The following is a 26,828-nucleotide window of genomic DNA, read 5'->3' on the forward strand; positions in this document are numbered from 1 at the left end:
GCTCTTAATAACTGAATTACGGTAAGGTTACTGTAAACCACTTTTTGACACCTGTTGTGTTGGGGTGATGGGCGCTGGAAATTCTTCCTACTGTACTTCTTTTTTGGTGGGAGTGTCGGGAGAGGGGTGTGGGTTAAGATGAACTTACTCTTCCAAATGTGTCGAGAGAGAGAGAGAGAGTCTGTGCTGTAATGATGCCTCAGTGTATTGACATTACTAGCCATGTGATGTTTTGAAATGTAGATATACATTATATGCTGTTGGCTGTCGGATTAAAACATGTTTGTCACTTGACGAAAGACACGGGACATGATCGTATCCAACTAATAGTGCTCCTCTGGGTCACACACAGACATGGCTGAGAGGCGGCAGGTGACATAATGAAAGAGAGGAAAAGCAGCCAGCCTGGCCTCAGAAAGTCCATGGCAATACAGCATCATTATTTCTGGGTCTGTTTCCCTGGTTGAGGCTTTCCTGGAGGTTGAGAGCCAGAGATGCTACCACCACCATCAGAGTAAAGGACACATAACTAGAGTGTTCTGGATAACACACTTCACCTTGTGTTAGGATCACAGTCACACACAGCCGTACACACACACAGCTCAATCTCGCAACATGATTAGCAGAGGTATGTCATGGTCATGGATACAAACTCTATATAGGACACGAAGTTATGCACCTTGGCCCAATCTGAAGCTAACTGAGAGTGAGGTCTGTGGAAAAGGAGGAAAAACACAACCTGACCGACCTGAAACAGTGAGAGAGTGTCACAGCTTGGGGGCTAATTAGCTAGTCGCTAAACATTCCATCTAGCCACTACTCTCAGTGGTCAGGAGGTGGAAGGAGGGTAGAGAAGAAGGAGTGAGGAGGGGGAGAAGAAGGGGTGAGAAGAGGGAGAGAAGAAGTAGTGAGGAGGGGGAGAAGAAGGGGTGAGGAGGGTTGAGAAGAAGGGATGAGGAGGGGGGAGAAGAAGGGCTGAGGAGGGGGAGAAGAATGAGGGAGGAGGGGGAGAAGCCATGAAGAGATGATTCATCCTCAAGACTGACTAACACTTTGACAGCGTGACGAAGTTGTCCGTGCGTCTGTCCCCTCCCGCCTCCCCGTCTGTCCTGAATAGAATGTGAATAATTTCTTGTCAGGCGGCATATTGATGGGCAAGGAGGTGAACAAGGTGACTTCAGCAACATCTGGCGGTGACTGTGTCTTTGAGGTCACGTCAGCCGGACAGAGCCGTGAGTGTGCTAGCCAAGGAAATCAGGCTCTCTGTTCAATCAGTTCAACAAATTGTACTGATACAGCCTTTTTCACAACATTTCTCACAAAACTGCAACCCTGCCATCAGCATAGTCATAGAGGCATACAGCAGGGACCTGAAGGTCATTCTAACAGAACCCACCCCTATTGGGGGAGCAGGTCTGAGAGATGCACAGAACCCACAGAGGGTCAGAGGTCACATATCATTGGTGCCGAGGGGCATAACATAATATGAATTATTCAATGACTATTCTCAATACGTTACCATAAACCACCTGGACGATATGATGTATTCTACCTGGCTGGCAGGAAAGTGTTTCTAAAGTCTATGTCCTCAACCTATAGCTTAACCTATAGGTCAACAGATCCTATAGGATGGGTGTCAGGGGAGAGACATTTTGACCATGGTACATCAGGTTTCCACCTGTCAGTCCTGCAAAGGAGAAAGCAGGCAGGGTCATGTTCCTGTTCTCTCTATTCCTCTTTCTCGCTTATTCTCTCGTTCTCTCTCCCCCTTTCTCTCTTTTTCTCTTTGCGCCTTCCAATCCAGAAGCAGCTCAGTGGCATGAGAGAGATTAAAAACCTAGCTGAGCCCCAAGCCAGACTCACCAGACTCACTAGCTATAAACCCCAGCTCAGCAGCAGGGCAGACTCACTAGCCTGGCTAAAGTGGATTTGGGAAGATAATTAGAAACCCTAATCCCCTATTGTCACCGTTCCATAGCACGCTGCACACAAAGAAAGACAATTACTATATTTGGAACATCATTTTTTTTAAATGGAATAATGACTGCTGTGTGTTGCATATTTTCTTTTCTCTGAATAAAAGGAACAACTTTTTTTTTTTTATGGACTAGTCATTTTTCAACAACATACTTATTTATATATTTGTAGTACAGCTCTCAGCTGGTACCAAAGCTCTGCAGATAATATCAAATATATTTGCTGGACATACAGAACCTAGATCTCCTGATCATTATCTGTCTAAAATCTCTTAAATGTAAAGTCTTCATATTTGGGGATCCTATTAGATGTTATTTTATTCAATTCTGTCTGGTATGAGAATGGTATGTGAGTCACTGTACAGATAAAGTTTAGGCTTGGTGTTTTTACTGCACAGTAATGCTGTTTTGTAAATGTAGTCAACTCTAATGCATCCTTTTATTTTATTCAACACAAAGTGGTGGGATGCAGATGATTTGGAGGATGATGTTTTGATTATTGATTTTTGATTTGATTTGACCCACAAAAAAATCAAGAGAATGACCAGAAGAAGGGGACTGCAGGGTATGCTCGTCTTGTAAGAGTCAAGCCCTGTTATCATGACATGGTGGAGACATGAAAAACTTACTTCCAGCCTGCTTAAAATCTATCTATAGATGAGCGCATGGTTGTCTCAAAGGCTCGAATTGGCTTGAAGCAATGTATGAAAAATAAGCCAACAAAATGGGGCTACAAGCTCTTTGTGCTAGCCATTTCAGCCTCTGCCAACATGTGGAACTTTTTCATCTATGAAGGCAAGGCGATTAAACCCACTGGTTAGGGCCTTCTTTATGACTCTGTCATTCAGCTGATGAACTTCCCCTTACTTGCCAGTGGGTGGGTACAAGCTCTTTGTGGACAATTTTTATACCAGTCCAATGCTTTTCATAGAACTCTTGAAAAAGAAAATAGTGGCCTGTGGCACAATTCGTCCTAACAGAATCGGTTTCCCCAAGACTTGACAAAGACAGAGGAGACGGGGACCATACGTTGGACGTAACCATGCTCACCATACAGCACAAGGCATTCAATAACGACCATGTCTCAAGGAGGGTGAAAAATGCCAATGGGGCACGGGTGAGGAAGAATGTCCCTGTTTCTGTGAAGGACTACAATGCCAGCATGGGGGGTGTCGACCTATCTAACGCTTTGATAGGCTACTACCAGGTCCTCCACACAATACTTTTTTGAACCACTTTGTGGACATTGCTACAATAAATGCTTTCATTCTCCACAAGCAGATGGCCAACGCAAAAGGTCAAACCCCTCTCTCCCAGTTGGCTTTCTGAGAGCAGCTGGTGTTGGGGGGGCCAATGCAACATCATAACCATCACAAGGCCCCCCACTCAAGGTGAGCGCCACTATCCAACATGCATGCCAAAAGAGAAAAGGAAGAACTGCAAGCATTGCACAAAACACAAGGGGGGTGAAATGCCAGATCTTCTGTCTGAAATGCCAGTTTGCTTTTTGTGGTCAGAGAGATGGACTGCTTCAAAGACTATCATGACATGCACAAGCTATGGTGAAAGTGAAATCCAATCATCTACACCTGGGATGTAAAACAAACACGAATGCCATTTGTGCTTCTACACCTGCATTGCTTGCTGTTTGGGGTTTTAGGCTGGGTTTCTGTACAGCACTTTGAGATATCAGCTGATGTACGAAGGGCTATATAAATACATTTGATTTGATTTTGATTTGATTTGTAATTAGTTCAGCTTATTTAAAATTTTGCACCTTTTTTAATGAAAAACACGTGTGTAACCAAGTTTGTGTTTTATAGATTTATAGTTTTATAGATTATAGATCTGTTGCTTTTCTATTGTTTTTGAAAACAGTACATGTGTATGTGGGACCAATACATTGAATATGCCTAGGCTAAATGTTCAGTCACTTTGGAAAGGTTGAAAAAAACACTTATTTTGGAGAGAGGTTGGAGAGAATTTGTTTTTATCGTGAACAATTTTTAGGCACATCCAGTGTGCAAAAACAGTGCAATTACCACATTCTGACGCTTTGGTGAGGTTGAAAGGACACTGGATACCTCATAACACCACCACAATGTGGGATTGAAAATATATAATAGCACTAGAATAGCATCTAATTTACAGACACATGCCATTTCTAGATGTTAGGACTATCAATCTCATTTTACTCTGATATTTTTCACATGTTGTGGAAGCCATCTGATGTGTTTCCAGCTCTGGCCATCAATAATTCACTTCTAGCATGTCAATTAAAAATTACTTTCAAAATTAAAAAAAAAAAAAAAACGTATTTTGTGTGTGCTTGATCTTGTGTATTCTGAACTATTTAACTCCTATCTTCTGATAATTTCTTCATAATCTCCCAGATGTCTCCTTTCCAAACATATCACGTTTTGGCATGTCCGAATCATGTAATTACACATGAATAACAGTTACTTTTGGGTATGTCTATTTAGTCAGAAATCAAAATGTTGCCATAACATCTAAGAGGTTATTAAGCATGGTTATGCGTCCCATCTCCTCTAGGATCTACAGGCTTAAATTCAGTCCTCAATGGGTCCATTCTACAGCTCTGATTAGCATAGTGTGTTAGACAGGACAGAGGGCTTGGATCCCTCCCTCCTCCCTCCGTACAGCCTCATGCCTATGCCTAGTCATCTATAGTTGGTCCTATCTATAGCTGTGATTAGCATTTTGTCTTTCTGTCAGACAAACACACCAGCTCCCACGAGAGGATGAAAGGAGGCAGCACCAGTAATCCTAGATAATCCAGCCCTGATTGAGCACGGAGGGAACGTTACTCTTACACACACACACACACACACACACACACACACACACACACACACACACACACACACACACACACACACACACACACACACACACACACACACACACACACACACACACACACCTGCATCTCCCCTCCTGTTTAGCTGCCAAGCACATGAATGCCAGTCACGTGTGGAATGATCAGGGCTGGTGGACATCCTCGTAACCACATTAAAATGACAGGCAGGATTTCAATACTGACGACAGTCCAGACGCGCGCGTGCGCACACCTCTTCAGGGTGAGGACTTTACATTGATACTAGTATGACTCAGAGAGTTGATCATGACATGGTGGAGACATGCACAACTTACTTCCAGCCAGCCTGATCCTCTATAGCTTGGTCCTAGTCTTGAGTTCTCTCAGGCAAGCTAAACTCTGAAATAAGCCCAAGAATTGTTTAATCTGTCCCTCATTGCCTTCTTCCCTCCATCCTTCCCTAATTCCCTCCTTCTCCTCTATCCCTCTTCCCTTCCATGCATCCTTCCCTCATTCCCTTCGTTTCCTCCATCCCTCCTCCCCTCCATCACTCCATACCCCTGGCCTGTGTGGTTGAGAGGAGACTAAAGACTCAAAGGGCAGTAGCAGTGGTCAGCAGTAGTAGTCCAGAGGGACTCAGAGGGCAGTAGCAGTGTGGCTCCAGCAGCAGTGGCCTGGATCGATGAGGACAAACACAACACTAATGAGATACTGATCCTGAAAAATCTGGTCACACACACAGATGCACACGACTGCAAGAGAGCCGATATCTACCGAGACCCTTATAAGCGTTAATGGAAATGAGGTGAGGGAAAATGTATTGACAGCCATGTTGTCTTTCTGACTGATTATGAAGGAGATAATTCAGACACGCTGGGGAGACAGAGAGAATACAGTTTGGTGTGGACAAGAATTGGAAGGATCCTGCCTCTATAAATACACACAGAAGAGAAAGCACCCCAACATACACACAGAAGCTCCTGTGGGACATAACTTAGCCCACAGAGAAAGGAGGCCTCCGAGGTAGTCCTAGGGATAATTTACCAGCTAGAGAGATCAGAGAGAGGAGAGACTAGAGGACGCCACGTGACCAGATGAGAACAGAGAAGTGTCATGAGGGAGGGAGGGACTCAAAGCCAAATAACCCTCTTCCTTTACTCAGGGGAGAACAAAGCCACACATCACATCAGGTGAAACAGAATGTAGGACTAGGTGGAACAACCAGTTTGATGCTCCAGTATCTATTGGAATGAACAGCTACCACACGGGCTGAAGCTGCCTAAATCAAATCAAATACATGTTTAGTGGTCGCATACACATGTTTAACAGATGTTATTGTGGGTGCAGAGAAAATGCTTGTGCTCCTAGCCCCAGCAGCATATAAACTACAGGTCAAATTGTTTAAGAACAAATCAAATATTATTTGACACATGCGACGAATACAACAGGTATAGACCTTACAGTGAAATGCTTATTACAAGTCCGTAAAACGTCTTAGGGCTGCAATCCCGTTAACGGGATGATATGACAACAGCCAGTGAAAGTGCAGGGCGCCAAATTCAAAACAACAGAAATCTCATAATTAAAATTCCTCAAACATACATGTATCTTATACCGTTTTAAAGGTAATCTTGTTGTTAATCCCTCCACCATGCCCGATTTCAAATAGGCTTTACGGCGAAAGCACCACAAAGGATTATGTTAGGTCACCGCCAAGCCACAGAAAAACAGCAATTTTTCCAGTCACAAAAAGCACAAATAGAGATAAACTTAATCACTAACCTTTGATGATCTTCATCAGATGACACTCATAGGACTTCATGTTACACAATACATGTATGTTTTGTTTGATAAAGTTCATATTTAAATTTTAAAAATCTGAGTTTACATTGGCACGTTACGTTCACTAGTTCCAAAAACATCCAGTGATTTTGCATAGCCACATAGTCCTCAGCTTAGTAATGAGCTTTGAGGGCACTATGGTATTGAACACTTAGCTGTAGTCAATGAATAGCATTCTCACATAGGTGTTCTTTTTGTCCAGGTGTGAAAGGGCAGTGTGGAGTGCAATAGAGATTGCATCATCTGCTGGTGCGGTATGCAAATTGAGTGGGTCTAGGGTTTCTGGGATTGTTAGGGTTCGCCCACTTGTTCCTTGTCAATCATTGGTGAAATTATCATTATGACAATAGCTTTAATTAAATAATTCAAAAACCTTTATTAATGCTATGGTAGACAGAAGTTGACAATCAGGAACATAGCACGCATGTTTCCGAGTAAGTTCTGTAAAAAAGAAAAGGTCCCAAGTTGCTTTTATTAAACCAAAGTCTAGCCTTTAGTGATGTCACTGCCTACGTCATTACCTTTTACTCCTGAGACCAAAACCATGCCTACCAAGCTATATAAACAAGGCTTTTAGTGTGTTATGTAGAAGCTTAGCAGTAAATGTCCAAGTTGATTTATAGTGGAATGTCTGACCTGTCTTATCTCCTACACTCCCCTGCAGAGTTCTGTCTGTCACACATTTCATTTCTCAGAGGGGTCTCTTTATAAGAGAGAGAGAGAGAGAGAGAGAGAGAGAGAGAGAGAGAGAGAGAGAGAGAGAGAGAGAAAACTGTGGAACAATATTAAAACCTCATATTGTTAATCTGTAGTCTAGGAACCTATAAATGTAGGACCCTGTTAATACAACATAAGCATAATCAATTATTCTAATACATCAATCATTTGGTACAGTCCCAATCATGATCCCTAGGTGAACTTCTAACAGGATAATGGTGTTGATGTGAGCCATGAACAGCCTTTCAAAGCATTTCATGGCTACAGACGTGACTGCTATGGGTCGGTAGTCATTTAGGCAGGTTACCTTAGTGCTCTTGGGCACAGGGACGATGGTGGTCTGCTTGAAACATGTTGGTATTACAGACTCAGACAGAGAGAGGTTGAAAATGTCAGAAAACGTGCTCGGAGTACAAGTCCTGGTAATCCGTCTGACCCTGCGGCCTTGTTAATGTTGACCTGTTTAAAGGTCTTACTCACATCGGCTGCGGAGAGCGTGATCATACAGTCGTCCAGAACAGCTGATGTTCTCATGCATGTTTCAGTGTTACTTGCTTCGAACCAAGCACAGAAGTTATTTAGCTCATCTGGTAGGCTTGTGTCACTGGGCAGCTCTCAGCTGTGCTTCCCTTTGCAGTCTGTAATAGATTGCAAGCCCTGTCACATCCGACGAGAGTCATAGCCGGTGTAGTACGATGCAATCTTAGTCCTGTATTGGTGCTTTGTCTGTTTGATGGTTCATCTGAGTGCGCAGCGGGATTTCTTATAAGCGTCCGAGTTAGAGTCCCGCTCCTTGAAGGCGGCAGCTCTACCCTTTAGCTCAGTGCGAATGTTGCCTGTAATCCATGGCTTCTGGTTGGAGTATGTACGTACAGTCATGGTGGGAACGACGTCCTCAATGCACTTATTGATAAAGCCAGTGACTGATGTGGTGTACACCTCAATGCCATCGGAAGAATCCCGGAACATATTCCAGACTGTGCTAGCAAAACAGTCCTGTAGTTTAGCATCTACTTCATCTGACCACTTTTTTACAGACTGAGTCACTGATGCTCCCTGCTTTAATTTTAGCTTGTAAGCAGGAATCAGGAGCATAGAGTAATGGTCAGATTTGCCAAATGGAGGGCGAGAGAGAACTTTGCATGCGTGTGTGGAGTAAAGGTGGTTTAGAATTTTTTTCCCTCTGGTTGCACATTTAACATGCTGATAGAAATTAGGGAGGTTGGAGGGATTTAAGTTTCCCTGCATCAAAGTACCCGGCCACTAGGAGCGCCACCCCTGGATGAGTGTTTTCCTGTTTGCTTATGGCAGAATACAGCTCATTGAGTGCAGTTTTAGTGCCAGCCTCGGTTTGTGGTGATATGTAGACAGCTTCGAAAAATACAGATGAGAACTTTCTAGGTAGATAGTGTGGTCTACAGATTATCATGAGAAACTCTACCTCAGGCGAGCAAAACCTTCCTTAGATATCGTGCACCAGCTATTGTTTACAAATATGCATAGGCCCCCGTCCCGTGTCTTACCAGAGGCTGCTTGTCACATTCTGACCTTAGTTCCTTTATTATGTCTTTGTGTTAGTTTGGTCAGGGTGTGAGTTGGGGTGGGTAGTCTATGTTCTTTTTTCTATGTTGTGTTTATGTGTTTGGCCTGGTATGCTTCTCAATCAGAGGCAGGTGTCGTTCATTGTGGGTGATTGTTTTCTGTCTCTGTGTCTTCACCAGACAGAACTGTTTCGTTTTTCGTTTCTGTCTTTCAATTTGTTATTTTGTATTTTCGTGTTCAGTGTCTTTTCATTAAAAATGACGAACACTTACCACGCTGCACATTGGTCCGATCTGTCATACTCCTCGTCAGAGGAAGACAAATGTCGTTACATTGCTGTTCTGTCCTGCCGATAGTGTATAATCCGCCAGCTGTATGTTCTTAATGTCGTCGTTCAGCCACGACTCGGTGAAACATAAGATATTACAGTTTTTAATGTCCCATTGGTAGGATATACTTGCTTTCAGTTCATCCCATTTATTTTCCATCGATTGAACATTAGCTAGCAGAACGAAGGCAAGGGCAGATTAGCCACTCGTCGCCTGATCCTCATAAGGCATCCTGATCTCTTTCTGCGAAACCTACATTTCCTTTTCCAGTGAATCACGGGGATCTGGGCTTGGTCCGGTGTCCGTAGTGTATCCCTCGTGTCCGACACATTGAAGAAGAACTCATCGTCCAATTTGAGGTCCGTAATCCCAGTTCTGATGTCCAGGAGCTCTTTTCGGTCATAAGAGACGGTAGCAGCAACATTATATACAAAACAAGTTATGAACAAAGCGAAAAGTTACGAACTGTCACAATCGTTGTCTGGAGTAGACCAAAGCGCAGCGTGGTTAGAATACATTCTTCTTTATTAATGAAGAACACGAAGAACACTTAAACAAAAACAACAAAATTAATAAGACGAACGTGACCGCTATATAAACAATGTGCTAACGTGCAACATAACATAGACAATAACCCACAAAATACCCAAAGAATATGGCTGCCTAAATATGGTTCCCAATCAGAGACAACGATAAACACCTGCCTCTAATTGAGAACCAATCTAGGCAACCATAGACCTATATCAACACCTAGATAGAAACAACCCCATAAATCTACAAAACCCCTGGACAGTACAAACACCCTAGATAAGACAAAAACACACATACCACCCTCGTCACACCCTGACCTAACCAAAATATATAAAGTAAACAAAGAATACTCAGGTCAGGGCTGAGGGGCAGCTTCGGAATGAGGGACAGCTCCGGACTGAGGGACAGCTCTGGACTTGCTGACGGTTCTGGCAGCTCCTGGCTGGCTCACGGCTCTGGCAGCTCCTGGCTGGCTGACGGCTCTGGCAGGTCCTAGCTTACTGACGGCTCTGGCAGCTCCTTGCTGGCTGACGGCTCTGGCAGGTCCTGGCTGCCTGACGGCTCAGGACAGACAGGCGGCTCTGACGGCTCAGGACAGATGGGAGACTCTAGCAGCTCAGGACAGACTGGCGGCTCTAACAGCTCAGGACAGAAGGGAGACTCTAGCAGCTCAGGACAGACGGGAGACTCTAGCAGCTTAGGACAGATGGGAGACTCTAGCAGCTCAGGACAGACGGGAGACTCTAGCAGCTCAGGACAGACGGGAGACTCTGGTAGCTCAGGACAGACGGGAGACTCTAGCAGCTCAGGACAGACGGGAGACTCTAGCAGCTCAGGGCAGACGGGAGACTCTGGCAGCGCTGGACAGGCGCGAGCACCTGTAGGGATGAAACGGAGAGACAGCCTTGTGCGGGGGGCTGCCACCGGAGGGCTGGTACGTGGAGATGGCACCGGACAGACCGGAACATGCAGATGCACTGGAGCTCTTGAGCACCGTAGAGCCGGCTTCATGTCACCTGGCTCGATGCCCACTCTAGCCCGGCCGATACGAGGAGCTGGAATGTATCGAACCGGGCTATGCACACGCACCGGGGACACAGTGCGCTCCATGCGTTAACACAGTGCCTGCCAGGTTCCTCTCTATCTCCGGTAAGCACAGGAAGTTGGCGCAGGTCTCTTACCTGGCTTCGCCACACTCCCTGTGTGCCACCCCCCAATACATTTTTGGGGCTGCCAGAACCAATCTAGGCAACCATAGACCTCCATAAACACCTAGATGGAAACAACCCTAGATGAGACAAAAACACACATACCACCCTTGTCACACCCTGACCTAATCAAAATATATAAAGAAAACAAAGAATACTCAGGTCAGGGCGTGACACGAACAAACAAAATAGAATGGTTGGTTAAGAGCCGATAAGACGGCAGGCCTACCCTCCGGTGCCATCTTGTTAATATTGATAGCTATACTGAACACCTACTCTTTCCAGGGTTTTTAATTATTCTACTATTTTCTACATTGTAGAATAATAGTGAATACGTCTAAACTATGAAATAACACATATGGAATCGTGTGGTAACCAAAAGTGTTAAACAAATCAAAATATTTTTTATATTTGAGTTTCTTCAAATAGCCACCCTTTGTCTTGACTCCAGCTTTGCACACTCTTGGCATTCTCTCAACCAGCTTCGCCTGGAATGCTTTTCTAACAGTCTTGAAGGAGTTCCCACATGCTGAGCACTTGTTGGCTGCTTTTCCTTCATTCAAAACAAACACTTGTTTTGGTTACTACCAGATTCCATATGTGTTATTTCATAGTCTTGACATCTTCACTATTTTTCTACAATGTAGAAAATAGGTTAAATAAAGTAAAATCCTTGCATGAGTACTGTAGGTGTTCTAAAACTTTTGACCGGTAGTGTGTGTCAAATACTTATACTTGAACTGTGCTTGATTTAGTTTGACCGGAAAAATGTAAACAGTGCAATAGTATCAAGAGGACAGGTCTGCTCCATTCCAACTCCTCCCCGGCTACAGAGTGTGTCCTAAATGGCACCCTATTCCCTATATGTGCCCTTGTCAAAAGTAGTGCAATACATAGGGAATAGGATGCCATTTAGGATGCAGCTACAGTGGTGAGAGCACAAGCCCAGAGAAGATCAATCACAGAGGTGAATAAGCTAGCTATCTGTCCACTGGTTCTGTTCAAGGTCCCGCTCCAGACAGGCAAAAGAAACACTACAGAGTCTGAAGACCATCCCTGATATCCTCTCATTCATCAGCACTAACCCTGAAACGGAAATAAGACAGGATTGTGGACCAACCAAGCTACACCCACACATGGACACACACACACACCTTCAGGTTTCTATTAAAACCAAACTCTCTGGAAGGTGTGCTACTTAGTTGACATCACTCTGCTGGAGATTTAGCGGAACCCATCCCAGAGTGAAACACACTCGCAACCCTAAAGATGATTAGACGCAGAGATGCTGCAGCTGCTCTTTGTCTTGACACCTGGCCTGTGAGAATGAAGTGTAGCTCATCCAATGGGTAACACACAGACTCTTCCATTGCTGTTTCTTATAGGGAGACAGAAGACAGAGGCAGGCAAGGGGCCAGGAGAGAACTACACACACACACTCACAAACACACGCACACACAATCGCACACTAAGGCAGGAATGGCCAGGAAAGAGAACAGCCTGCACTCTCTCTACTGACAGCTCAGAGACGTCCTCACTGTGATTCACAACCACACACACACACACACAAATAGCCTCTTAAAAAGTCTAACGGTCGCCTCAACTTCACACCAACCGAATGAAGGGCCCAAACAAATGACAAATCAAAACGGATGCCTCCTGCTAAATCATATGCTGACAAATGACTTCTATCTTACTGAGATCTAATGGTTTCTGAAACAGACCGCTGCCTTGAGACGTATAACAAACCCCTACACTAACGAGAGAAGTAAAGTATTCTGTCTTACACAGGGGTGGCTTCATTGGATTTTAGCTAGGCTCCAGTCTCTTCCTTGTCTCTCTATCTCCTTTGGTGGCGTCTCTGCGACAAAGAAGGGACTGAAGCTTAGAAGACTGCAGCTGAAGACAGAGGCTCTCCTGTGTTCATAGAAAACAACAGCCTCTCTGTCCTAACACTGTCACAGACCCTCTCATCTCTCCATCTCACTTTCTCTCAGTCCCTCTTTCCTTTTGGATCTCCTTCATTTTCATAGTCTACTGCTCTTTGTCTTCCCTTTCTTTCTGTGTCTCTATTTTGACTCTCACATAAAAGTGTTTCTTACTTTCTAATAGACCCTCTCTCTCTTCTCCCTCCCTCTCCCTCTCTATCTCTCTCCATCCTGTAGACTCTGATAATGAAAGATTGTACCGTCTTGCTTCCCTGCACTCGTCTCTGTTTGAGCGAGGTGCGCCCTCATTCCAATATAAGTTAAATCCTCTAGTGAAGCCCCAGCCCTAGCGCCCCCTCCCCCCACAGCTCCTCTCCCTGCTTACTCTAGCTCACTGGAACCGACGGTCTCGCCTTAGAATGGACCCACACCCTGAAACCAAGCACAGAACAAAACACTGCTACACCATCCAACAGCAATGACCCCACTAGTCTACCTCAGGGAATGCGCAGCTACCCCTACACCCCTCTCACGCACACTCACACTACCCCGTCTGCCTTCACAAAGGATAACTTCAGCTGCCTTACAGGTCTGAAAAGGCTGGTTGCCCCTCTCCTCAAAACAAGAATTTCACATGCCAGTGATTTTGTTTTTCATAGGGTTGAAGGCGATTGCTGAGAAAAGCATTTCTCATAAGCACATTCGACATCTCAACATCATTATGGCTGGCTGTCAGAGTGTGAGACTGTCAAGGGAGTCTTCATACCTATTAATTAAAACCCTTTAACTGTTATCTTGAATAGTCTGAGGAGAGAACTCTGTTTTTTACATGAAATTCATTCCACCCACCCACACACAGTAACAATATTGTGCTAGTTCTACTTTTAAAAAATGAGGTAACTATTTACATCAGTGTTTTCATAATTCCCTATTAGGCTTAGCGACATGTTTCACATAGGAATATGTTGGGTATGGTTACCTTGTATGTTAGGTTTGTGTGGTGAGAAGTTGTCTCGGGACACATCCGTGGCTTGGGGAGAATCTGCCAGCGTGCTGGGTGGATTTTATCCTTGCCAGCGGGCTACAGTGCGTAATCACCCACCGCGAATCCGCAAGAAGACTAGGGTTGAGTTATTGTAGGATTTGGGGAAGCTCAATATACAGTTGAAGTCGGAAGTTTACATACACCTTAGCCAAACACATTTAAACTCAGTTTTTCACAATTCCTGACATTTAATCAAAGTAAAAATTCCCTGTCTTAGGTCAGTTTGGATCACCACTTTATTTTATGAATGTGAAATGTCAGAATAATAGTAGAGAGAATTATTTATTTCTGCTTTTATTTCTTTCATCACATTCTCAGTGGGACAGAAGTTTACATACACTCAATTAGTATTTGGTAGCATTGCCTTTAAATTGTTTAACTTGGGTCTAACTTTTCGGGTAGCCTTCCACAAGCTTCCCACAATAAGTTGGGGGAATTTTGGCCCATTTCTCCTGACACAGCTGGTGTAACTGAGTCAGGTTTGTAGGCCTCCTTGCTCGCACACACTGTTTCAATTCTGCCCACACATTTTTTATGGGATTGAGGTCAAGGCTTTGTAATGGCCACTCCAATACCTTGACTTTGTGGTCCTTAAGCAATTTTGCCAAGACTTTGGAAGTTTGCTTGGAATACCCATTTGTGACCACGTTTTAACTTCCTGACTGATGTCTTGAGATGTTGCTTCAATATATCCATATCATTTCCCTCCCCCATGATGCCATCTATTTGGTGAAGTGCACCAGTCCCTCCTGCAGCAAAGCACCCCCACAACATGATGCTGCCACCCACGTAACTCACGGTTGGGATGCTATTCTTCGGCTTGCAAGCCTCCCCCTTTTTCCTCCAAACATAACGGTGTTCATGGTCTACCATTTTGTTTCTGAGGTCTTGGCTGATTTCTTTTGATTTTCACATGATGTCAAGCAAAGAGGCACTGAGTTTGAAGGTAGGCCTTTAAATATATCCACAGGTACACCTCCAATTGACTCAAATTATGTCAAATAGTCTATGAGAAGCTTCTAAAGCCATGCCATCATTTTCTGGAATTTTCCAAGCTGTTTAAAGGCACTGTCAACTTAGTGTACGTAAACTTCTGACCCACTGGAATTGTGATACAGTGAATTATAAGTGAACTAATCAGTCTGTAAACAATTGGAAAAATTACTTGTCATGCAAAAGTAGATGTCCTAACTGACTTGCCAAAACTATAGTTTTAAAGAAATTTGTGGAGTGGTTGAAAAACTAGTATAAATTAATAAAATGTGTGTAAACTTCTGACTTCAACTGTATATATCTAATTTCTCTCCTGTGGTGCTCAGTGTGGTTGATGTTTCTCTTGTGGTGTGCTCTGGTGTGCTCAGCAGAGGGGAAGAGCGAGATTTTTTTTTGTGTATTTACTTGTGACTATGGCGTCTTAGAATTATGTACTACAGAACAGCTGTTGAAGATTGCTGAACACTACAAGGTTAAAATTAGTGATCAAATCAAAATCAAATCAAATGTATTTATATAGCCCTTCGTACATCAGCTGATATCTCAAAGTGCTGTACAGAAACCCAGCCTAAAACCCCAAACAGCAAGCAATGCAGGTGTAGAAGCACTGATAATTGTCTAAAACATTCTGTTAGATTGCCATTGAAGGCCAATCTGATGGAGAGTGGTATTCTTGAAGTTAACACTAGGGCAGCCTCTGCCGAGAACTCACCACCTCCCCAGCCGTCTCCCTGTTTCGTTTCAATGGCCGCTCCATCTGCTAGCTCTAGTAGTCTTCTTATTGAACAGCAGAAAGAACTGCTTCTGTTACAGCTAGAGCATGATCGTGTAAAGTATGAAAAGGAATTGGAATTTCAATTGGAATTGGAGCGTGCTAAAATCAAGCTGCAACAAGAGCGGCTAGAGTTGGTTAGGGAAGAAAAGCTCTCGGGGGAGAGTTTGCTCTGGGAAGGTGACCCAGATTTACCTATGGGTCGCTCCTCTCTCGGTCGTGCCCCGGACTCATTTGATATTGTTGGAAACTTACAGTTGTTGACAAAATATAATGAGAAGGACACTGAGACGTTCTTTTCATTGTTTGAGCATGTTGCTGACGCTAGGTGTTGGCCTGATTCTGATCACACTTTAATGTCGCAGTGTCTGTTGACTGGTAAAGCGCAGGAAGCATATTCAGCTCTTAGTGTAGCCGACAGTGTTTGTTATGATAAGGTTAAAATGGTTGTGTTACAGATTTTACGAATTGGTTCCTGAGGCTTACCGCCAACAATTTAGAACTTTAAAAAGGGCTGATAAACTGACTCATGGTGAGTTTGTGTGAGAATTATCTTCACAGTTTATGTACCTCTGTGTTTATGACTTTCCAGGGGTTGTGTGATCTGATTATGCTAGAGCAATTCACACAATCCCTGATTGTATAGCCATGTAGAGATTTGGAGAGAGATTTGGGCCTCGCTCACCAAGATACTCTGGTTCCTGGGCAGAGTTTCATTCAACTATGGTTGGTAAAGATGACTTTGGTCAAGAGTGTCACTACTGTCAGGTTTCAGGTCATTGGAAAAACGAATGTCCGGTTCTCAGAGCTAAGGGTAAGTTCTGTACGTTCTGTACCTGCACTTATGGTAAACTTATGGCACTTATGGTAAACCTAAGCCTACTGCGTTAGCAGTTTACTCCTGACACACTGTCTCATGCCAGGGGCATGTGAAAGTCCATATTGACCCAGGCTATTACCTTTCATTACGGAGGGTTTTGTGTCAATGTTAGGAAGTAACGACCTAGTGCCAGTGAAGATCATGAGAGACACAGGTGCCTCGGAGTCATTTGTGTTGGAGTCTGGGTTACCCTTCTCTGCTGAGACTGATTCGGGGAATAGTGTTTTAGTTAGGGGAATAGGTTTGAACACTCAGTTCCATTGCATAAACTGATGTTGGATTGTGGACTGGTGATAGGTGAGGTTGTTGTAGGGGTGCGTCCCTCGTTGCCTATTGAGGGTATTGACGTTATCCTTGGGAATAACTTGGCTGGTGAGCGTGTGTGGCCTGTCGTGTTTCCATCTCTAGTGGTTTCCGCTAAGCCGTCATTTGTAGGGATTCCTGATGAGAGTGGGCAGAGTTTCCCAGAGGTGTTCTCTGCGTGTGCAGGGACGTGTTCTATGAGCCGTGGCGACCTGGTCACTGTGCCGGCTAATGAGAATGGCACAATGAAATATGTCACTACTTTCCCTGTTATCCCGTTATCTGTACCCCGCTCTGGTCTAATCAAGGACCAACGGGCTGACCCCACATTAGAAGAGTTGCATGACCAAATTCTACCTGTGGGACAGTTGGGAGATGTCACCCATGGCTCTTTTGTCCAGGAGGATGTCCTGATGAGAAAGTGAGTGTCTCGTAGTAGTTGTTTTGTGGGGGAAGCTATTTGTCAGGTTGTTGTACCAGTTAAGCTTTGTGCGATGGTGCTGACAATTTCCCACAACGATGTTGCTGGACATATGGGCGTGAGGAAAACCTAAAATCGCATATTAAGACATTTCATTTGGCCTAGGTTAAAATGGGATGTTTCTGAGTTCATCAAAACACCTGTCAATTAACTGGTAAACCTAATCAAGCTATTAAGCAGGTACCACTGTTTCCTATTCCTGTACTCAGCCAACCTTTTTAGTATCTGATTATTGACTGTGTTGGTCCTCTGCCTCGCTCTAAAAATTGTAGTAGTTACCTGTTCACTGTGATGTGTCAGACCACTAGGTTTCCTGCTGCCTATCCTCTCTGGTCTATCACGGCTAAGTCTGTGCTAAAAGCTTTGACTCAGTTTCTAACTGTTTGGAACCCCTAAGGTCTTTCAAAGTTACCAAGGATCTAATTTCACCTCTAATCTGTTTAGTCAGGTTCTTCAACAGCTCCATATTAAACACAATTTGGCTAGTGCCTATCACGCGCAGAGTCAAGGAGCGATGGAAGTTTTCCATCAAACACTTAAGTCTTTGTTGAGATCTTATTGTATGGCGATGGATAAGGATTAGGAGGAGGGGTTACCTTGGTTACTGTTAGCCGCTAGGGAGATTTGGGCATAGGGTGCGTGGACTTCTAGCAGTTCTCCAGGATGACTGGAAGTCTCCAGAGCCCCCTCAGTCCCTTGTCGTGTCTTTGGCATCATTAAACTGAAGATTAATCATTATCAAATGACTTTCTGTAATTATTAGTACGCGATTATACCGATTAATCATGTAACTGTAATTAACTCGGAAGTCGGGGCAACAAGGAAAATATTCAGATTAAGAATATTTAAATTTTCCTAAAAGTTTTAATTTTCCTAATATAACTTTTCAGATATTTTCATATCTGATCAATAGGCTTCTGATTAATGAATTCTTCTTTATTTTAGTCTCATTCCAAACGTCGTAAATTGTTGGTTATCTGCACGAACCCAGTCTTCACTATGAGTCATCCATACATCAATTGTCTTAAAATAATGTATTTACTAACTAAGTAATTCACAGAAATGGATAAACAAACAGTAGATCGTTGCAAGGAAATGATAACGCCGTTTCCCTAGTGGGATAAACCGGCATGGTGTACAAAAGGGAAGTGGGGGTCGACTGAGATAAGACAACACACAGTTGATAATTATAACAATTGAAATGCTAATCCTTTGCACATGAACGCTCACTCATTCGGGAACAATTGCAATCAATATATATATTTACGCTCAGTGTGTTGTCGGGGTCTCTGTTGAAAAGTTTGTTTCTGTTGGAGAGTTTGTCCGCCCTCTCTGTCGTGGTTAGAATGGATAGTTCAGAGTGACATTCATTCATGTCGTTATGGATAGATGTTTCGGCCGGATGTCGGACTTCGCGTTCAATGATACCGAATTCCTTGCTGCAGATTAGTGATTAATATCAAAGACTTGTTCTTATTCTTTCGGTATCGATAGCCTAAGAGTTTAACCATGTGGGATGGTTAAAAGATTCAGCAGTCTGGTCTCAAACCTTGGCCCTCTCGTTATCGCGGTAAGCTGGTCTGCAACCTTTGTCCTCTCGTAATTGACAGCAACATGGTATGTTGAGAAATTCTCAAGGTGGGGTTTTTAGTCGGAATTGCAGAAAAGGGCCTGTCCCAGGATGCCCGACCCTAACTGGGCTCATGGGCGGTCCTCTGATTTAGTTATACTCAAAAGAGAATTGGAGTTTCCTTCATTAAACAGTCCAAAATCACATTACACAATTTCACAAACAGTATCATCCTCACTCATACATCTTATACAACAATTAGATGTAAAGCCTCATATCTGAGGCTATTACATAAATAGCATTATGGTAATGTGGACGTATTGTCTCCCATGAGTTTCACAAAATTGTACCAAACGGACCAGTTCGTAGCTGGATTCTTCACAGATCTTTTATACCTTCTCCAGAACATAAATGTTGTTCGGTTCTCCAGTTCTGTGAAGTGGAAGAAATTCCTTTGTTCTCTATGAAAATTCACTCTGTCTCTATACTGTGGCCATGAGGACATAATCTCCTCCAGGAATTTACAACCTCTCTCTGACCACAGGAGCCTGCGTGTAGGAGATAGGGAGAGGGGGATGGGGCTTGCTGTACCCAAAGAGGGCAACGTCATGACACCCTGTTATCTTATGTGTGCGATTTCTGGCGAAGTCTGTGCTCTGCTGGTGAGATGGCTAAAGAGAAGCTATCATTTTCACAGGGGAGGATGAATGGCATATTTGATTGGCGAGCTGAGCCTCGTCACAAGTTTCAAGGTCCATATACGGTTGTGCACCAGAGCACTGAGCAAAACTATCTAGTTGCCACTCCAGAATGGAGAAAAGCACACCAACTGTGCCATGTAAATCTGTTAAAACCCTATTATTCACGTTCCTCTGAGGCCGAACAGTGGGAGTCTACAGAGGATGGTAAATCTGTTATTTTGGCCGATACCGTTATTTCGCTGTGTTCTTCTTGTCATGTTAGGTCCGTGCATGGGGAGGAAGATTTTCCTGGTCCTGACGATTGTAAACTGCAGGTAGATTGAAAAATTCAGAGACACTGGAAGTTTTAGATAGCCTTCCCACTCATCTACCTGCTGATGGGGGACACGAGATGGTCAGTCTGATGCGCAATGTCTGCTGAGGTCTAGGGAGGATGAGGTTGGCTGGGGAAAGTAGAAGTGTGAACCTGTAACTCTTCATGGATTTAAAAGGTATGGATGGTTCAATGTGGGACACAGCCTGGGTTTTCTACTAGGATCCAGGGCAGTATTTTGTTTATGTGTGATTGGTATGGTATTCCGGGGTCCTTGTTGGTCCCTGGTTTTATGGGAGGGTCATCCATAAAACAAATATTATGCCCACTGGCATACTCTACCTGGCAACACACTTGTTTAATGACATCACCGGACAACCAAAATCACTGATACATATCTAAGGCACTACACAAAACACTTATAAGAATGTGACGTGAATACCAACAAAAGCGCATTCCAATAAGAATTAACCCATCATAATGTAGGTTAATGCCCAGGTGGGTCCCATTTCGCTGACGACCCTCCTGGCTCCGCCCACCAACATCCTATTAAGGAAAATAAGAGCAAAGAGAAAGAATTCGGCAGACAGAGTGGGAGGGTCGTCATAAGGTATTCTTATATATAATGTAAACTAAGCAAAAAAGAAACGGCCCTTTTGCAGGACTCTGCCTTTCAAAGATAATTCGTAAAAATACAAATAACTTCAGATCTTCATTGTAAAGGGTTTAAACACTGTTTCCCATGCTTGTTCAATGAACCATAAACAATTAATGAACATGCACCTGTGGAACGTTAAGACACTAACAGCTTACAGACGGTAGGCAATTAAGGTCAAAGTTATGAAAACTTAGGACACTAAAGAGGCCTTCCTACTGACACCAAAAGAAAGATGCCGGGGGTCCCTGCTCGTCTGTGTGAAGGTGCCTTAGACATGCTGCAAGGAGGCATGAGTACTGCAGATGTGGCCAGGGCAATAAATTGCAATGTCTGTACTATAAGACAGCACTACAGGGAGACAGGACGGACAGCTGATTGTCCTCGCAGTGGCAGACCACGTTTAACAACACCTGCACAGGATTGGTATATCCGAACATCACACCTGCGGGGCAAGTACAGGATGGCAACAACAACTGCCCAAGTTACACCAGGAAGGCACAATCCCTCCTTCAGTGCTCAGACTGTCCACTATAGGCTGAGAGAGGCTGAACTGAGGGCTTGTAGGCCTGTTGTAAGGCATGTCCTCACCAGACATCACCGGCAACAATGTCGCCTATGGGCACAAACCCACCGTCACTGGACCAGACAGGCCTGGCAAAAAGTGTTCTTCACTGACGAGTCGCAGTTTTGTCTCACCAGGGGTGATGGTCGGATTCGCGTTCATCGTCGAAGGAATGAGCGTTACACCGAGGCCTGTACTCGAGCGGGATCAATTTGGAAGTGGAGGGTCCGTCATGATCTGGGGCGGTGTGTCACAGCATCATCGGAATGAGTTTGTTGTCATTGTAGGCAATCTCAATGCTGTGCGTTACAGGGAAGACATCCTCCTCCCTCATGTGGTACCCTTCTTGTAGGCTCATCCTGACATGACCCTCCAGCATGACAATGCCACCAGCCATACTGCTCATTCCGTGCGTGATTTCCTGCAAGACAGGAATGTCAGTGTTCTGCCATGGCCAGCGAAGAGCCCGGATCTCAATCCCATTGAGCACGTCTGGGACCTTTTGGATCGGAGGGTGAGGGCTAGGGCCATTCCCCCCAGAAATGTCCGGGAACTTGCAAGTGCCTTGGTGGAAGAGTGGGGTAGCATCTCACAGCAAGAACTGGCAAATCTGGTGCAGACCATGAGGAGGAGATGCACTGCAGTACTTAATGCAGCTGGTGGCCCCACCAGATATTGACTGTTACTTTGATTTTGAACCCCCCCCTCCTTTGTTCAGGAACACATTATTCCATTTCTGTTAGTCACATGTCTGTGGAACTTGTTCAGTTCATGTCTCAGTTGTTGAATCTTATGTTCATACAAATATTTACACATGTTAAGTTTGCTGAAAATAAACGTAGTTGACAGTGAGAGGACGTTTCTTTTTTTGCTGAGTTTACTTTAACTTTGGTGTTTAACAAACACTGATATACTAAATCCAGCATTAACATTTTTTTTAGTTTAAACTTAATTTCATTAATTTGAACACTGTTATTATTTGTTCGATCTCTTTAATAATTTTGATTAGCTGCGTTCAGTGATTGTGTCTTATTGTTTAACATTGTTTTATGTTTTTGAATATTATCCATTTTAACCCACAAACACAGGCATTGTTGAGCCCAGTGCTCAATCAACTAGCAGAAGCCTAAGTGGAGGTAAAGTTGCAAGCATTCCAGGGTGCTGGCTTTGTCATTAAGTGTTGTGTGCATGACCTTCTTGGTGGTGGGAATTGGTGGTCTCATCATCTTTGAACGTAATTTGATATCCGTTCATCATGATACATTGCAACGCATAGCACAACAAACTGCTTACTACTAATATAGAAAAATAATTGTATTTCTTCAAACATGAATATAAAATTGTGTAAAAGTACCATAAAGTCTAAAAATGTGGAATTACCCATGAGCCACATAGCAAGTTGTTGATTGAAAATATTGTGAAAATCAAGAAAATTAAACACAATTTTCCTTGTTGTTTTTACTCTCAAATAATTGTTCAGATTTTGCTGTATATTAAATTGAACTAGCATTTTCAAATGTCATGCTTTTTTAACACTTAAAAATTATATTGAAATACTGAGTAAAAACAGAAACCTGAATTTTTATGTGAAAATAATTGATTTTTGGGGGGTAATATTTGCTAAGCCCGTGAATAATTTTGTGCACATAAACACACACACATACACAGCTGCAGTCTAACACCTTCGGTGAGGTTTTCTCTGTAACACGGTTGACCAATTACACACTCAACTTTATTCATGCCCCCGGCTAGGTCAATCCACACACATTCTCTCTCAAACACACACACACTTCAAAGTTTCTTTGGTGTCCACCTTGCCTGCATCAATCCTCCTTTCAACCCCACTCCTAAACCTTCTCTGTGTCTGATGCAGCTCCATCATGGATCCCTTGCCAGAGCCCCATGCAGTGCCCCAGCCCATCCCTGTACCCCAGAGCCAGCTGGAGGTCACTTCTGACTCAGGGTTCCTCCACACTGGGAAAGCCCCAGCCTCAGAGGCCCAACAATCCCATCCCATTGCCCCATGTACCCTTGCCAGAACCTCAGCCTCTATCTCAATCCCAGCCCTTAGTGTCTGCTGCCAGCCCAACTTGAGCTGGAGGTCACTCCTGAGTCAGGGTCGTTCCACCGTGTGAGAGCCCAGCAATGCTATGTGATGCCGTTGTTTTACAGCACCAGGCTAGCACTGTGATTCCACAACTCTGATTAGGGTAGTGCACCATAGACTTCCACAGCACATTAGCACATTAGCCCTGTCAGCTTCACAGGTACACAGCACCAGACCATACAGCAGCTCCACTGCTCCTACTAGGGGGATTATCTAGTCTGCAGCATGGAGCCACATGGGAGCTGGATGCAGTAACACACATGATAGCTATACTTTTAACTGTCACTGCTTAATGAAACCTACTCTTTCTTAGTGAGGTGCTGTGGTAAGGTAACTTTAGTTCCTGGCTGTATTCTATTCTTTCTTAGTGAGGTGCAGTGGTAAGGTAACTTCAGTTCCTAGCTGTATTCTATTCTTTCTTAGTGAGCTGCAGTGGTAAGGTAACTTCAGTTCCTAGCTGTATTCTATTCTTTCTTAGTGAGGTGCTGTGGTAAGGTAACTTCAGTTCCTAGCTGTATTATATTATTTCTTAGTGAGGTGCTGTGGTAAGGTAACTTTAGTTCCTAGCTGTATTCTATTATTTCTTAGTGAGGTGCTGTGGTAAGGTAACTTTAGTTCCTGGCTGTATACTAGTCCTGAGGGGGAGAGGATCCAAATGTAACTCCAGCCCAATTAAAAACAAACAAATCAAGTCAATTAGATGGCAGAAAGCTGAGGTAAGGATTTACTCTAAACCTTAAAAAGCCTTTAGCCCTGGGCTAAGAAAAGAGGAGAGAGATGGATTGTATCCCTGTTTCACACAGTGAACCAGCAGAGGTAGAGAGGCAGAGAGAGGTAGAGGGAGTAAAGTCAAGGACTGCCGAGGGGAAGTAGGGAGGTAGTACCCCGGACAGGGCCTGGTGGTCAGTGAAGTGAAAAAAACACCATGTATTAATGACTTCTCCTTGCTAATGCCCCCTCTAGCTCTCTCTCTATCTCTGTCTTCTCACTAATGCTCCCTCTCCTCTACTCTCTCTTTCTCTCGCTCTCTCTCCTCCATAAGGCCCCCTCTCCCTCCTCTCTTTCTTTCTCTCTCTCTCTCCCTTGCTTTTTCTTGTCTCCTCACTAATGCCCTCTCTCTCTCAGCGTCCAGCAGTGGGTTGACATCCCAGCCCGGGCTATAGGGACACAGAGATTGGCGTGTGTGTGTGTGTGTGTGTGTGTGTGTGTGTGTGTGTGTGTGTGTGTGTGTGTGTGTGTGTGTGTGTGTGTGTGTGTGTGTGTGTGTGTGTGTGTGTGTGTGTGTGTAAATGAGGGATTAACCTTTATCTGCACTCCTAAAAGAAAGCAGATTAAGCACTCTGGACATGGCTTTGCAGTACTTGCTAACTAACATCAGGTTAGGAAAAGTGCGGGAACCCACGCAGCCTCCATTCTGAATTTCAGTGCATATACATTATGCGCCATTCTAAATCTTAACTAATTTTACATATTAGTAAAGATCATTCAATTGACAATAGTCTTAGGGTGAAAATAGGATCACTTGATGAGAGGAACTGAGGGCAAGCTTTTTTTTGTTAAATCATCAATAGCCTAAAGTCGCACCAGACCATCCAAGACATTCTAAGGTTGCATATTTCACAACTAAATTAGGAAAATAACTCTAAATCTAGCATATAGGACATTTTTTCAAATGATCACTTTTATGCTCAACATAGCCACTAAACATGCACATATCATTTTTATTTTATTCAACAAAAATCTATTATGTTCTTCTTACTATAAAATCTGAAAAAATGTAATAATGGCACAGGATTTTTAAGCATATCTTGTCAGCTAAATGAACAAGCCTACAGCCTATGTCGAGGAGCATAGTCAGATAACATAGGCCTACAGTAAGCCAACTCATATTCTGCTCATCAGAAATACATTTTCTTCATATGATGTTTCTTTAGACCTGACTAAAATAAATGACGGATTCATTGTGATTTTAAATGTACTGTAGATGTTCCAAAGTTGTGCATCAACAGCTTGTCTGTGTAGAAGCCAGGAGATGCTAAACATGTTTGTTAATGGTCAATTACCGTCAGAACGGCAGTCTTTTGCATGACAAAAGAGTATGACGGACCAGGCGATGGCTGACGTTTTACGTGCTCCTAACCGATTGTGTTGTTATGTTAGTTCTTTTTAGTTGTTTCTAACTTATTTTTTTACTTATTTTGTACATAATGTTGCTGCTACTGTCTCTTATGACCAAAAAATAACTTCTAGACAATCAGAACAGCGATTACTCACCAAGAAGGCAGAACCATTTTTTCCCTTTAACGAGACCGACGAGCCCGGTGTGAACGACAGACTGCTTTCCCGGGAACAGGCCCAAATCCCCATCATTTGCGTGAAGAGACGGGGCGGTAGGGTAGCCTAGTGGTTAGAGCGTTGGACTAGTAACTGGAAGGTTGCAAATTCAAACCCCCGAGCTGACAAGGTACAAATCTGTCGTTCTGCCCCTGAACAGGCAGTTAACCCACTGTTCCTAGGCCGTCATTGAAAATAAGAATTTGTTCTTAACTGACTTGCCTAGTTAAATAAAGGTAAAAATGTAAAAAAGAGATGACTGCCCTCTGAGAATTCGTAGGTGATCGCAAAAAAAACCCTGCCCTCCGTTCTACAAGCTAACGTGCAATCATTGGAAAATATAATCGGCGACCTACGAGTAAGATTACACTACCATAGGGACATTAAAACTGTAATATCTTATTCTTCACAGAGTCGTGGCTGAACGATGACATTATCAACATACAGCTGGCTGGTTATAAGCTGTATTGGCAGGATAGAACAGCGGCGTCTGATAAGACAAGGGGTGGCGGCCTATGCATATATGTAAACAACAGCTGGTGCACGATATCTAAGGAAGTCTCAAGGTTTTGCTCACCTGAGGTAGAGCATCTCATGATAAGCTGTAGACCACACTATCTACCTAAGGTTTTCATCTGTATTTTTCGTAGCTGTCTACATACCACCACAGACCGATGCTGACACTGTTTTCCTGTAAGAAAACAGGAAAATGCTCATCCAGAGGCGGCGCTCCTAGTGGCCGGGGATTTTAATGCAGGGAAACTTGAATCTGTTTTATAAAATTACTATCAGCATGCTAAATGTGCAACCAGAGGGAAAAAACTCTAGACTACCTTTACTCCACACACAGAGATGTGTACAAAGCTCTCCCTCGCCCTCGATTTGGCAAATCTGGCCATAACTCTATCCTCCTGATTCCTGCTTACAGGATACAATTTAAGCAGAAGCACCAGTGACTCGGTCAATAAAAAAGTGGTCAGATGAAGTAGATGCTAAGCTACAGGACTGTTTTGCTAGCACAGACTGGAATATGTTCCGGGATTATTCCGATGGCCTTTAGGTCTACACCACATCAGTCACTGGCTTCATCAATAAGTGCATCGGTGACATCATCCCCACAGTGACTGTACGTACATACCCCAACCAGAAGCCATGGATTACAGACAACATCCGCACTGAGCTAAAGGCTATAGCTCT

At 43.7% G+C, this 26,828-nt stretch overlaps 1 protein-coding gene across 1 annotated transcript in view; it reads right to left on the minus strand.

The window, feature by feature from the left end:
* The window catches only part of LOC115128545 (receptor-type tyrosine-protein phosphatase U-like), a 285,266-nt gene that overhangs the window by 226,915 nt on the left and 31,523 nt on the right, over positions 1-26,828 (minus strand). The window lies entirely within an intron of this gene.

Source organism: Oncorhynchus nerka, linkage group LG4 (assembly GCF_034236695.1).
Source record: "Oncorhynchus nerka isolate Pitt River linkage group LG4, Oner_Uvic_2.0, whole genome shotgun sequence".
Lineage (NCBI taxonomy): Eukaryota > Metazoa > Chordata > Actinopteri > Salmoniformes > Salmonidae > Oncorhynchus > Oncorhynchus nerka.